The sequence below is a fragment of the Peromyscus maniculatus genome, chromosome 2, assembly GCF_049852395.1.
Source record: "Peromyscus maniculatus bairdii isolate BWxNUB_F1_BW_parent chromosome 2, HU_Pman_BW_mat_3.1, whole genome shotgun sequence".
In the NCBI taxonomy this organism is placed as follows: Eukaryota; Metazoa; Chordata; class Mammalia; order Rodentia; family Cricetidae; genus Peromyscus; species Peromyscus maniculatus.
The window spans coordinates 24,860,603-24,870,785 of NC_134853.1; the positions used below are offsets into that span (position 1 = coordinate 24,860,603).

The window sequence follows — 10,183 nt, forward strand, 5'->3', positions numbered from 1 at the left end:
TGGTGTGTCTAAGGAGGAAAACAAATAATAAAAATTCAGTTGTGTCTATAATTTTGTTTAAGTATCTCCAAATAACAGTTCCAACACCGGAGCCAAAGTATAACAGAAAAATGCAATTCCCAATATATTACCAAGTTAAACAAATCATGTTGGCTATGTTTCTTTTTCTTGGAATTGTAACATATTATATTCTATTGTATTTAAAAGGATTGTTTGTACATTAAAGCATATTCTAAAGTATAAATAATTTTGAATTGATTATTTACTCATCTCTATTACCTGGTCTTCAGGGTAAAGATGGAGTAACTATCAGTAAATATTGTAGGAATCCATTATTGCCTTAAGTATTCTACATGGAACTCAGACATCTGCAATGTTTTTCATTATATACAAAATAAATAACACATCTTTGGTCAGTGTAGTGACTATATATTCCAGGGAGCTATATCTATAAGAAGTTAAGAAGACATTATTATTCAGGAGAAAATTCACTTTTCTCTATTAACTATAAAAGCTTCAACCAACACACCTGAAACACCTGGGTTCTCTAAATTAAGATATTCTTTCTTGGATATTTCAAACTGAAGCAAGAGGTCAGGTCTAACATGTAAACTTCTTTTTTTTTGGGGGGGGGGCTCTTTTCAGTTTATTGCATGAAGGATTTACACTAGTCCAAGTTAAAAGTAGATCCCAAATGATTACATTATACAAGCTGTGAGGTTTTTAAACTCGTGACAAGGGACAGAACGGAAATTCTACTCATTGCAAGGAAATCCTCACTTAAGCTTCAGAGAGTCACAAGCACTTAAAACCCATGGACCTTCAGCTGGTCGTCCTTAGCCAGTCCAATCTCAGTCAGGAACTGGCATATGTTCTTGCGCTGGTCACCCTGTAGCACTTCTCCATATTCTGGACGCTCAGTTACAGTACCATTGCAGGAAGCGAGTCATCACCCTTACTTGCATCAGCAAAGAGGTCGAAAGAGTGGAGGTTCTGGATAGCGGACATATATGATTCCTTTTCCTCGGTGGAAACGGCCTGCAGAAGGCGGCTGCGGGAGAAGGCGGGCGGGAGGTGGGGGGGACGGAGCGTTGGGAAGCGAGGGGGCTCGAGGGGGAGGCAGCTGAGTCCTCGGCGGCGGCTCAGTGACTGGATAAACTTCTTTACTACCCAAAATTTGTAGATTTTTACTAGATGGGGAACGAAATGGCATGACATCTTTCACTGAGATCAATTTTCTATTAGAGAAAGTTGGAGCTGCCAAACACTGTTTAATGGGGACCTTGATCCTAAAATGGAGCCTGAATTGCTTCCCATGCTATCTGCTATTCCTGGCTCCTAGAGGTAACAGAATGAGGTACAACCAAAAAAGCACACACACTGGGACAATTAGAACATTGACTCTTGTCAAATAAATTTCAAAGTTCTTAGATTTATTTTTATTTCGACTTTATGTATATTAGTAACTTCCTGAATGCATGTTTGTGCACATGTGTGCAGTGCCTTCAAGTGCAAGAAGATGGCGTCGTGTTCCCTGGAGTTACAGCCAGTTGTGAGCCACCATGTGAGTGCTCTTGACTACTGAGAAATCTCTCCAGCCCCTTCTCAGAGAAGTTTGGTTTGACTCTTATTTTGTCCAATCCATTTTGGAATCTATAAATGAGTTATGATTTCTTTCATAGATTGCTTTATATTGCTGTGATAAATGCCATAACCAAAAGCAACTTAGGGAGGAACAGGTTTATCCAGTTTATAAGTCTCAATCAGAGATGGTCATTTGGAGAAGTTAAAACAAGAACTCAATCAGAAACAGAGGCTCAAAACAGAGTAAAGCTGCTTTTGGCTTGTGTCCCATGTCTTGAAAAGCTAACTTTCTTACATGATCCAGGACCACAGGTCTCAAGGATGGCATCACCTACAGTGGATAGGTGCTCTCATATCAATCCTTAATCAGGAAAATTACCTAGAGACATAGATCAATCTGATGAGGACAGTTCCTCAGTGGAAGTGCTTTCTTCTCAGATGACTCTAGTTTGTAACAAGTTAACAAAACTTAACCAGCACATTAGCCACAGCAGTTTCTTCAAAGGCTTTCACAACAATTTTTCTGTTTATGTCTTCCCAAAGAAACTTCTCAATAGAAATCTAGATATGCCAGGTACTTCTTAAATTCTATGATTCTTACTAGAACCAAGTCACAGGAGTCCATGTCACTTACAGGACTTAGGTATAGACATGAGTATCATACAAGGGCATAACCCCTACAATCATTTTCTTCCTGTGATGATGACAGATGCAAGGCAAGCTCAGCATTCTTCCTCTGTCTCCCGCTCTCCCTTCTTCCCTCTCTCCCACCTCACCTCTATAGTCATACTTGGGTCTCCTATCTCATCTAAAAAGCCTGGGACTATCGAGTGCAGTTTTGAGTTTCACAGCAGATGCACAGGCTAGCTTCATTTCTTCTGCCACAGCAGGTAAGATGCTTAGGCATGTGTTGAATACTGCACTGTGGTTTGGGATTTGGGAAGAAATGAGGAAAAGCAGAACATTGTGGCCGTTCTGAGAAATCCTGCTCCAGAATTCTTTTGAATCTGCTTAGTTGATTTGAGTTTTCTAAAGAGCTAAATATAAAAAGCTTCAGCTATGTAGTCAGGGAAACTACATTGGCTAGAAGAAAGGTTTTGTTCCTAACTTAGATTCTTCTGAGTTACTGAATTTTCTATTAAATATTGAAATTATTTTCTTATTTTATTGTTAAACAATTAACTTTTCCCATTCACTAGACTGAGGATAGTCACATATAACTCCTATCTTAAATAGATAAATAAATAAATTATATATGTATATATATATACATACATATATATATATATATAGAGAGAGAGAGAGAGAGATCCTCCAGTTTTAATCAGATGAGAAAAGTTGATCATATTAATCTGTCATAATAAGTATGTGCAGATTCAGTCATCATTCTCTATGGGAAAAGAAATAAAAGACACAACACATCTGAGGCATCAGAAGATCCTTCCTCAAGAAAGAATATTTTGGTTTATTATCTTTAGATAAGAGTAACTGAAATTATAAGGGTTGGGGAAAAGAGATGAATAGAGTAAGAGGACTTAGAAGAAAATTTTAGAAATTTTGAAGAGGGAAAAATAAAAGGTTGGGCTTACTTAAGACTCTCATGTGGGGATCTGCTTGGAGATTCTCAGATGCTCCGATCACTGTGACTATAACTCAGTATGGATTTAAGAGAACAGATATCAAGCTAAGAGTCCACATGGGACTGACAGCTTATTAAACTGTTAGAAATTTCCAGGGATACACATTAAAGCGGTCTTGTCAGAGACTAACTTTTCAAATCCCCAGTCATTTATCCATGTTAATAACTAGCATATATTTATTTATATGTATTATCTGACAAACATTTTTATTTACTATTTCAATCATTAAGGGGCTATGACTATTAGCACCCACTGTTCACATACATGAAATAAAGCTTTCATAAAACTAAAATAACTTTTTCAATGTATGACTAATTTGGGAAACAAATTTTCAAGGGTCCAGTGTGAAACCAGGCAGAACATGTAAAGGAGGACAAATGTGGATAGGTAAATATAGATACCATGGAACACAGAAAATAACAATATGGTTGCAGTGAGAATAACCTGAAAGTATTAAAATGTTTAAGAATAAATGAGGAAGAATCCACATGACTCAGAGTTCCAGTTAGCTGAATAAGACAAGGAAAATGGAAAGGCACTGGATAGCTGTGGAAATTTCTGTAATGATGTTGCTGCTTGCTAAGTCAGTGACTACTAAGAGAATACCCCTAAAAGCCAGAAACAAAGAGAACTTGAGATTCATAAACAAAATTTGAGATTTTCATGAGATATTTGTATGGCACTGCTTGGTAGGCATGCTAGCATGTAATTCAGCTGAAAATCAGCTGAGGTGGAGAGAGTGACATGAGCTGCCTTGGCTATTGGTGAACCCCTAAAGGGATATAGCAAATAGCAAGCAAGTGCTCAGGTGGAGTTCACATAAAAAAGCCATGAGTGCTGCATTTGGAAAGATCTTCTTGTAAGGTTGGCTCTTTACCCACATCTTGGAACCTGGTTTCTGAAACAGTCTCTAATAAGGTTTTTCTCTCTGGTTAAGTTGTTTGTACATTATGTCAGTAGTGAACACCAGCTTTATCTTTGTGGGTCTGGGATTTGGGTAACATCTATGCAGGAGATGCTGACATGACCAATCTTCAATAAATCCTTGCTCTGTAACACTTTAAAAATTCTAGATATAGTTATTTATGCTACTAACTAATCACTCTGAAATTAATATTTTCAGTACTGACAAGAAGGACTTGTCAACTGAGCTTATCCATTCTCCTTACTCTGTGTGTTTTCTTGACTTTCTAGTTCTCAAACTTATCGTCACTAAATCACAAATACATAATGATCACTTACAATAGACTAAATAATATTTTAGGCATTGTAGATGCAGATAGAAAACATACATTCCCACAGAGAGTATATTTTCTACTAGATGAGACAAAATACAAACAGGATAAATATGTAAATAATATATTTTATGAGTGAAAATAGAAACAGAACAGTGAAAAATATCAGAGGCATAGTTTGAGTGGATGGGTAAAGTATTTTTAATACCCAGGGAAGCCCTCCATGACAAGATATTCCAATAAACAGCAGGAAGAAAGAAAGAAAAAAACCTAAGGCAGGATTGTTAATGAGATGTTTACTGTGAAATCATTAAGATAGTAAAATTAGAGAGACAATGAGAGAGATCATAGAAGAATGAAGATCATGGTGAGAATTTCTGACCATCATGATTTCCTGCAACAACATTAGCTGAAATGTCCAGCTGTCACCTGAGCACTTATGTGAAATATAAATTTTATCTCACTTCAGACTTACCAAATCACAACTTCTACAGCTGTGGTTCTTAACCTTCCTGATGCTGTGAAGTTTTAATTCAGTTCCTCATGTTGTAGTGACTCCCAACCAAAAAATTAATTTTTATGTACTACTTCATAATTCAAATTTTGATACTGTTATGAATCATAATGTAAATATCTATGTTTTCTGTCAGTCTTAGATGACTCCTGTGAAAGGGTCATTTGAACCCCAATAGGGATTAAGAACAGCTTCTCTAGCATCATGGCCTTATCACATTGCAAACACTATTTCAGAATATTTTTCACAAATTCTAAACTTGTGGTAAGAAAGCTCAGGAGGGAATAAGCAGATAGCTGAGTGCCATGATTTCTTTCACACTAAGGAAAAACATCCTTGTTTTGTTGAATATATAAAATGAGACAAATTTAAAAGAATTCTTGATAATTTAGGAGAAAGAGTAACATTTGGTCTTGGTATGGCCAGGGAAGAAAAATTCAGTTCTGGGTTTATTTTCAAGGCAATTTTGAAAGAACAAATGAGACAAGAAAAGAAAGGGATAGAGGACTCCTCTGTTTTGGCCTGGAAACTCATGAAGAACTGGTTTATTATTACTATTATTATTTTATTTTTTTAGGAAATAGTCATGAACTCACTGATTACAAAAAGATATACAATTTATTTTATTTTCTCTTTATATTATTCTATCCTCAGTTATCATTGAAAATACCGGTATAATTGTATAGTAAATTGTTGAATACATCTTTTCAATGCTAATGGAAAATATTTTGATGCTCTCATTTTTACACACCAATGTGGATGCGTGAAGTCTCACAAGGATCTACTCCTAGATGAAGAAGAGCTAAGAAAGGGAGAACCGGTCTTCTCTAGAGATGAGCCTCTGAAAGTTTATCCAACTCCAAGTTGGACAGGATGTCTAATCCTTAAACACACACACACACACACACACACACACATACACACACACACACACACCAGCAACATTAAATGAACTCAGCTTCAGCATAATAAATAATCAAATAATAATTTAAATAATTTAAAAAAGAGGTCATGAAGTTGAGAGGAAAAATGGGGTATAGAGAAAGACTTGGAGGGGAAGAGAGGCGACGATGATGTAAATTGAGTGCTCATATATAAAATTCTCAGAAAATAATAATGGGTGTTAAAATGCTTTAATGTAAAGACACATTGTATGACTTGGTTGTGGTATTATCTTTGTACTTATTTGATAATTCAAAGATTATACCTTGTACACCAAGGCTCTCCTGTGATGAACTCATGGAGCATAAGAAATATTTCATTCTCCTTTATTGAGAGATTCAGTTCCCATCTTGTTTTCCAACCCTAGTAATCTGTTTCCACATAAACAACTCTGTTGGTGAGGTCTTCAATTCAGGTTTTTATCTGGCTTGTTGAACTTTTCATTTCCATCATCATCTTAGTTTGTCTTTTCTTCAATAATTCTCTTTATATTGACTTCTTTATTTCATTCATCTCTGTTTTGTTCTCTTGGAGTATGTCCAGAACTTTTTGAGCTGTTTTAAACATAATTATAATCATTCCTTTGAAGTTCTTCAAATGCATTCCCATTGGAATCTATTACTTTGGGATTAGCAATTTTGGGGAAAATATGTTGTCTTGGATTTGTACATAAAATTTTAATCATTAAAATCAATGAGAACTTTAGAGTAGATTATCTCAGACAGAAGTCACGTAAGGCCATTTTATCTTTGCTTTCAGATATACTTATTTATATATGAATATGTATCTTGAAATATATATATTTTTATATATAAATTTTAGTTACTCTTTATTGGTAGTCAAAATATATTTTATGTAAATAAGATAATATTGTCTTCCCACGTGGTGTTCTTTGAAAAAATAAATTAATAAATCTTTGGTTATTGATTCAGAAATTAATTATTAGATAATAAATGTGGCAAAAGACAGATTTTACTAAGCATGATTGTGACCAAGTTGGGCACGGGGTCTTATGCAAAATATGTGCTATGCTTTTGTTATTGTTCTTTTTTAAAATGTATGATTATAAAATGGAGGGTTTTTTCATAAGATAATAATCAGTGATTTTTATATCACTACCACAATGATTAGATAGTACCCTGAACTTTCAAAAAGATACCACTTCTTCATATTGGGAAGAATTTTTAAAGTCCTATAACCTTTCAACAAGTAATGTTTGTTGCTGATATTGCACTATGTATAAATCATATGGGCTCCCCTTCATGAGTGCATTTAGAGGTGGAGAGGATGTGAGTGGATTACCCTTTGCTGCCCATTCCCAACAAAAGCATGTGGCACTGTACATTGGTATCATCATCTGGCTTCCTTTACTTAGTTTTCCTTTATAGGACTTTTTAAAATTTTTTTTTTTGTTAATTGACAATTGCACAATGCAGATAATGTATTCTTATTACTCTTTCACTCCCTATCTCCCTGCCATTCCTATCAACAACTCCAATGGCCCCTACTCTCCCATTTCTTACCTGTGGGTATTTCAATGAGAGTGGCAACCAGTAGCTCAAATCTTGAGTATTTGGTCCTTGGTTGTTAGAACTGTATGAGAAGTATTAGTGAGTGGGGTTCTGTTGGAGGAGGTGTGTCACTAGGGGGCTGGTCTTGAGGTTGAAAAAAAACCTCTTATTTCCTGTGCTCCAACTCTGCCTCTTGCTTATTGTTTGAGATGTGAGCTCTCAACTACTGCTCCTGACACCATATCTTAACTCCACCATCATGGACTCTATCCTTTTGTAAACATAAACCTAACACTTTCTTTCATAACTTGCCTTAATCACATGGTTTTTATTGCTTCAATAGAACAGTAACTAATATACTGCCAGTCCAGTTATGTATGTATATGTATATATGACATGTATGTGGGGGGTAGGATTTATGTGTATGTATATGAGCCTAGTTGACTGTGTGTGTAGCACATGTGTGCAGATGCCTGCTGAATCTGTCACAGCTCCAGAAATTGGAGTTAAAAGCAGTTGTGAACTGCCTGGTGTGGGTGCTGGGAACTGAGCTTAGATCTTCAGCAAGAACAGCAAATCCTCTTAATTGTTGAGCCATATCTCCAGGCCCTCCTATTCCCCTTTTATTTACACAAATTTCTGACTTTTGGTTTTATTTTCAGAAATTTTAGTTTAATCATCTGTTAATATAGCTTGAAATTTGGCTTCCTACTGGAGCCTGATGAGGTCATCAGTGTATAGACGATTAAAGCAATGACTACCCCCAACCTCTGAATCTGCTTGCAGCAAATAATTTAACTCTGACAACAGGGTTTCCTGAGCCCCTCTCCCATCCATGCCTGATCATTGACATGCTGATTCTTATGCAGACCTGGTGCAGGTATCTACAGCTCTTGAATTAATAGCTGTAGTGGGCTACATCTTACACAGCAAATGACATTTTAAAGCACTTCTTTAACATATATATTTTCCAGCACATATATTTTTTCTCTATCTTTTCCCACAATTTTCCTTGAGCTTTGGGGAGAATGTTTTAAATGTCTTGTTTGGAGCTGAGCACTCATCCAGCACTTATTCTCAACACCGTGTACAATCATGAGTCTTTGTATTCACCATTCACTGGAAAGAGACTTCTCTGATTAAGACTAGGAGTACTATTTATCTAGAGACATAAACATAAGCATCTAGAAGTTCAATTTGATACTATGTTAATTTAGCTAAACAACAGTGTTCAGTTCTAACAGATGCCTATGGTCTCTTTTGGCATGAGATTTTTAACAGATTTACAGTGCTAGGGATGGATTTTCTTCTGTGTAGTGGGTTACCCCTATAAACAATAGTGCACTTTTGCAGCTTGATCTCATATCTGTAGGGTTCACATATGGGTAATACCTTTAAAGTATTTTTTTCCATCCAGCAGTCTATACTGCAACTTCTGGGACTATGAATGATAGAAAACATGGAAGAAATATCCACATCAGTTCCAGATTGATTTGTCTCTATCATGCAAAGATGGAGTGTCTTCATTGGTAGGTGTTTACCACCTAGTTCTTGTGGACAAACAAGATGAATGGCAAGAGTCTATATTTAGTTTCAAGGGCTTCTGGGGCATCTCTGAATAATAACTCATTAGAAGTATCTCAGTCGTAGCACTGCGACTTTTGTTTAATAACCGGTCGCTTCAAGGAACAGCTTTTTCAGCCTTACAGGGTGTCTCCCTTCAAAATCTTTTTAAAATAAAAATTTTAATTTGGTTTGCAAGATGGTAAGTTTCCATGTGGAATTTTCTACACTTTTCATTTTATTTACCCATCCCCTATATCCTGTTTTCTCATATCTGCCATCCTCTCCCTCTCTTAAACTTCCTATCCTCAGTTTTCTCTCTCTCTGCTTTCATACTATTTTCTAAAATCCACTCTATCTTAAAACATCCCTCTCCCAATGGCCTCTTTCTAGTTTTCTGGCTTCCAGTGGTATTCAGTGTTGAACAAACAAAGTCAGATATTCAAGACTAGGTTCCACATATGAGAAAGAACATTCAATGTTTGTTTTTCTGTATCTGGGTTACCTTGCTCAATATAATTTTTCCACTTTCATCCATTTACCTCCATATTTCATCACCTTCCATTCACACCTTCTTCACTGAATACTCTTATGATTATATCATAGTTTGTCATTTTCATTTTAACCATAATATTTATATATATTTGTATAAAATATCTTATAATAAAACTTATACAGATTATGCATGTGTCTAATGAAACATTTTTGGCAATCTCCATGTAAATAGACTGGTCTTAGCACCTTTCTTCCTTAACTACTTTCAAATCTTATATTCTAAGATGAATTTTGGAATCCAGCTAATTTTTCTCTCTTATAAAAAATGAAATATTTACTTTGGTCCATTTGTTCAGCCTTATTTTATTCAACTCCATCACTTCTTCCATTCTAGGATTATCTTGGTATTTCAGAACCTTACTGGGAATTGCTTGATTGTATCAAAATGACCTTCTAACTGACAAGACCTAATGTCTCTGCTCTGATTCTTCCTATACACTGTTGTAAATACATAGGAGATAATTTAATGATTGCTTACTATCTGATGAATGACTCCAGATGTGCTTGAAAAGCATATGCAGCTATTTTATATGTGACTTTCTATTTTCAAACTAGCAAGCCCACACATTCTGTAACCCATACATCACATTCCAGCATTTTCGAACACATGACATATGACAACATTTCATACCCTGAAAT

At 35.7% G+C, this 10,183-nt stretch overlaps 1 pseudogene; it reads right to left on the reverse strand.

The window, feature by feature from the left end:
- Positions 1-698: 698 nt before the first annotated feature.
- On the reverse strand, positions 699-1,025 carry LOC121827529 (eukaryotic translation initiation factor 1 pseudogene; annotated as a pseudogene).
- Between the last annotated feature and the right edge of the window lie 9,158 nt (positions 1,026-10,183).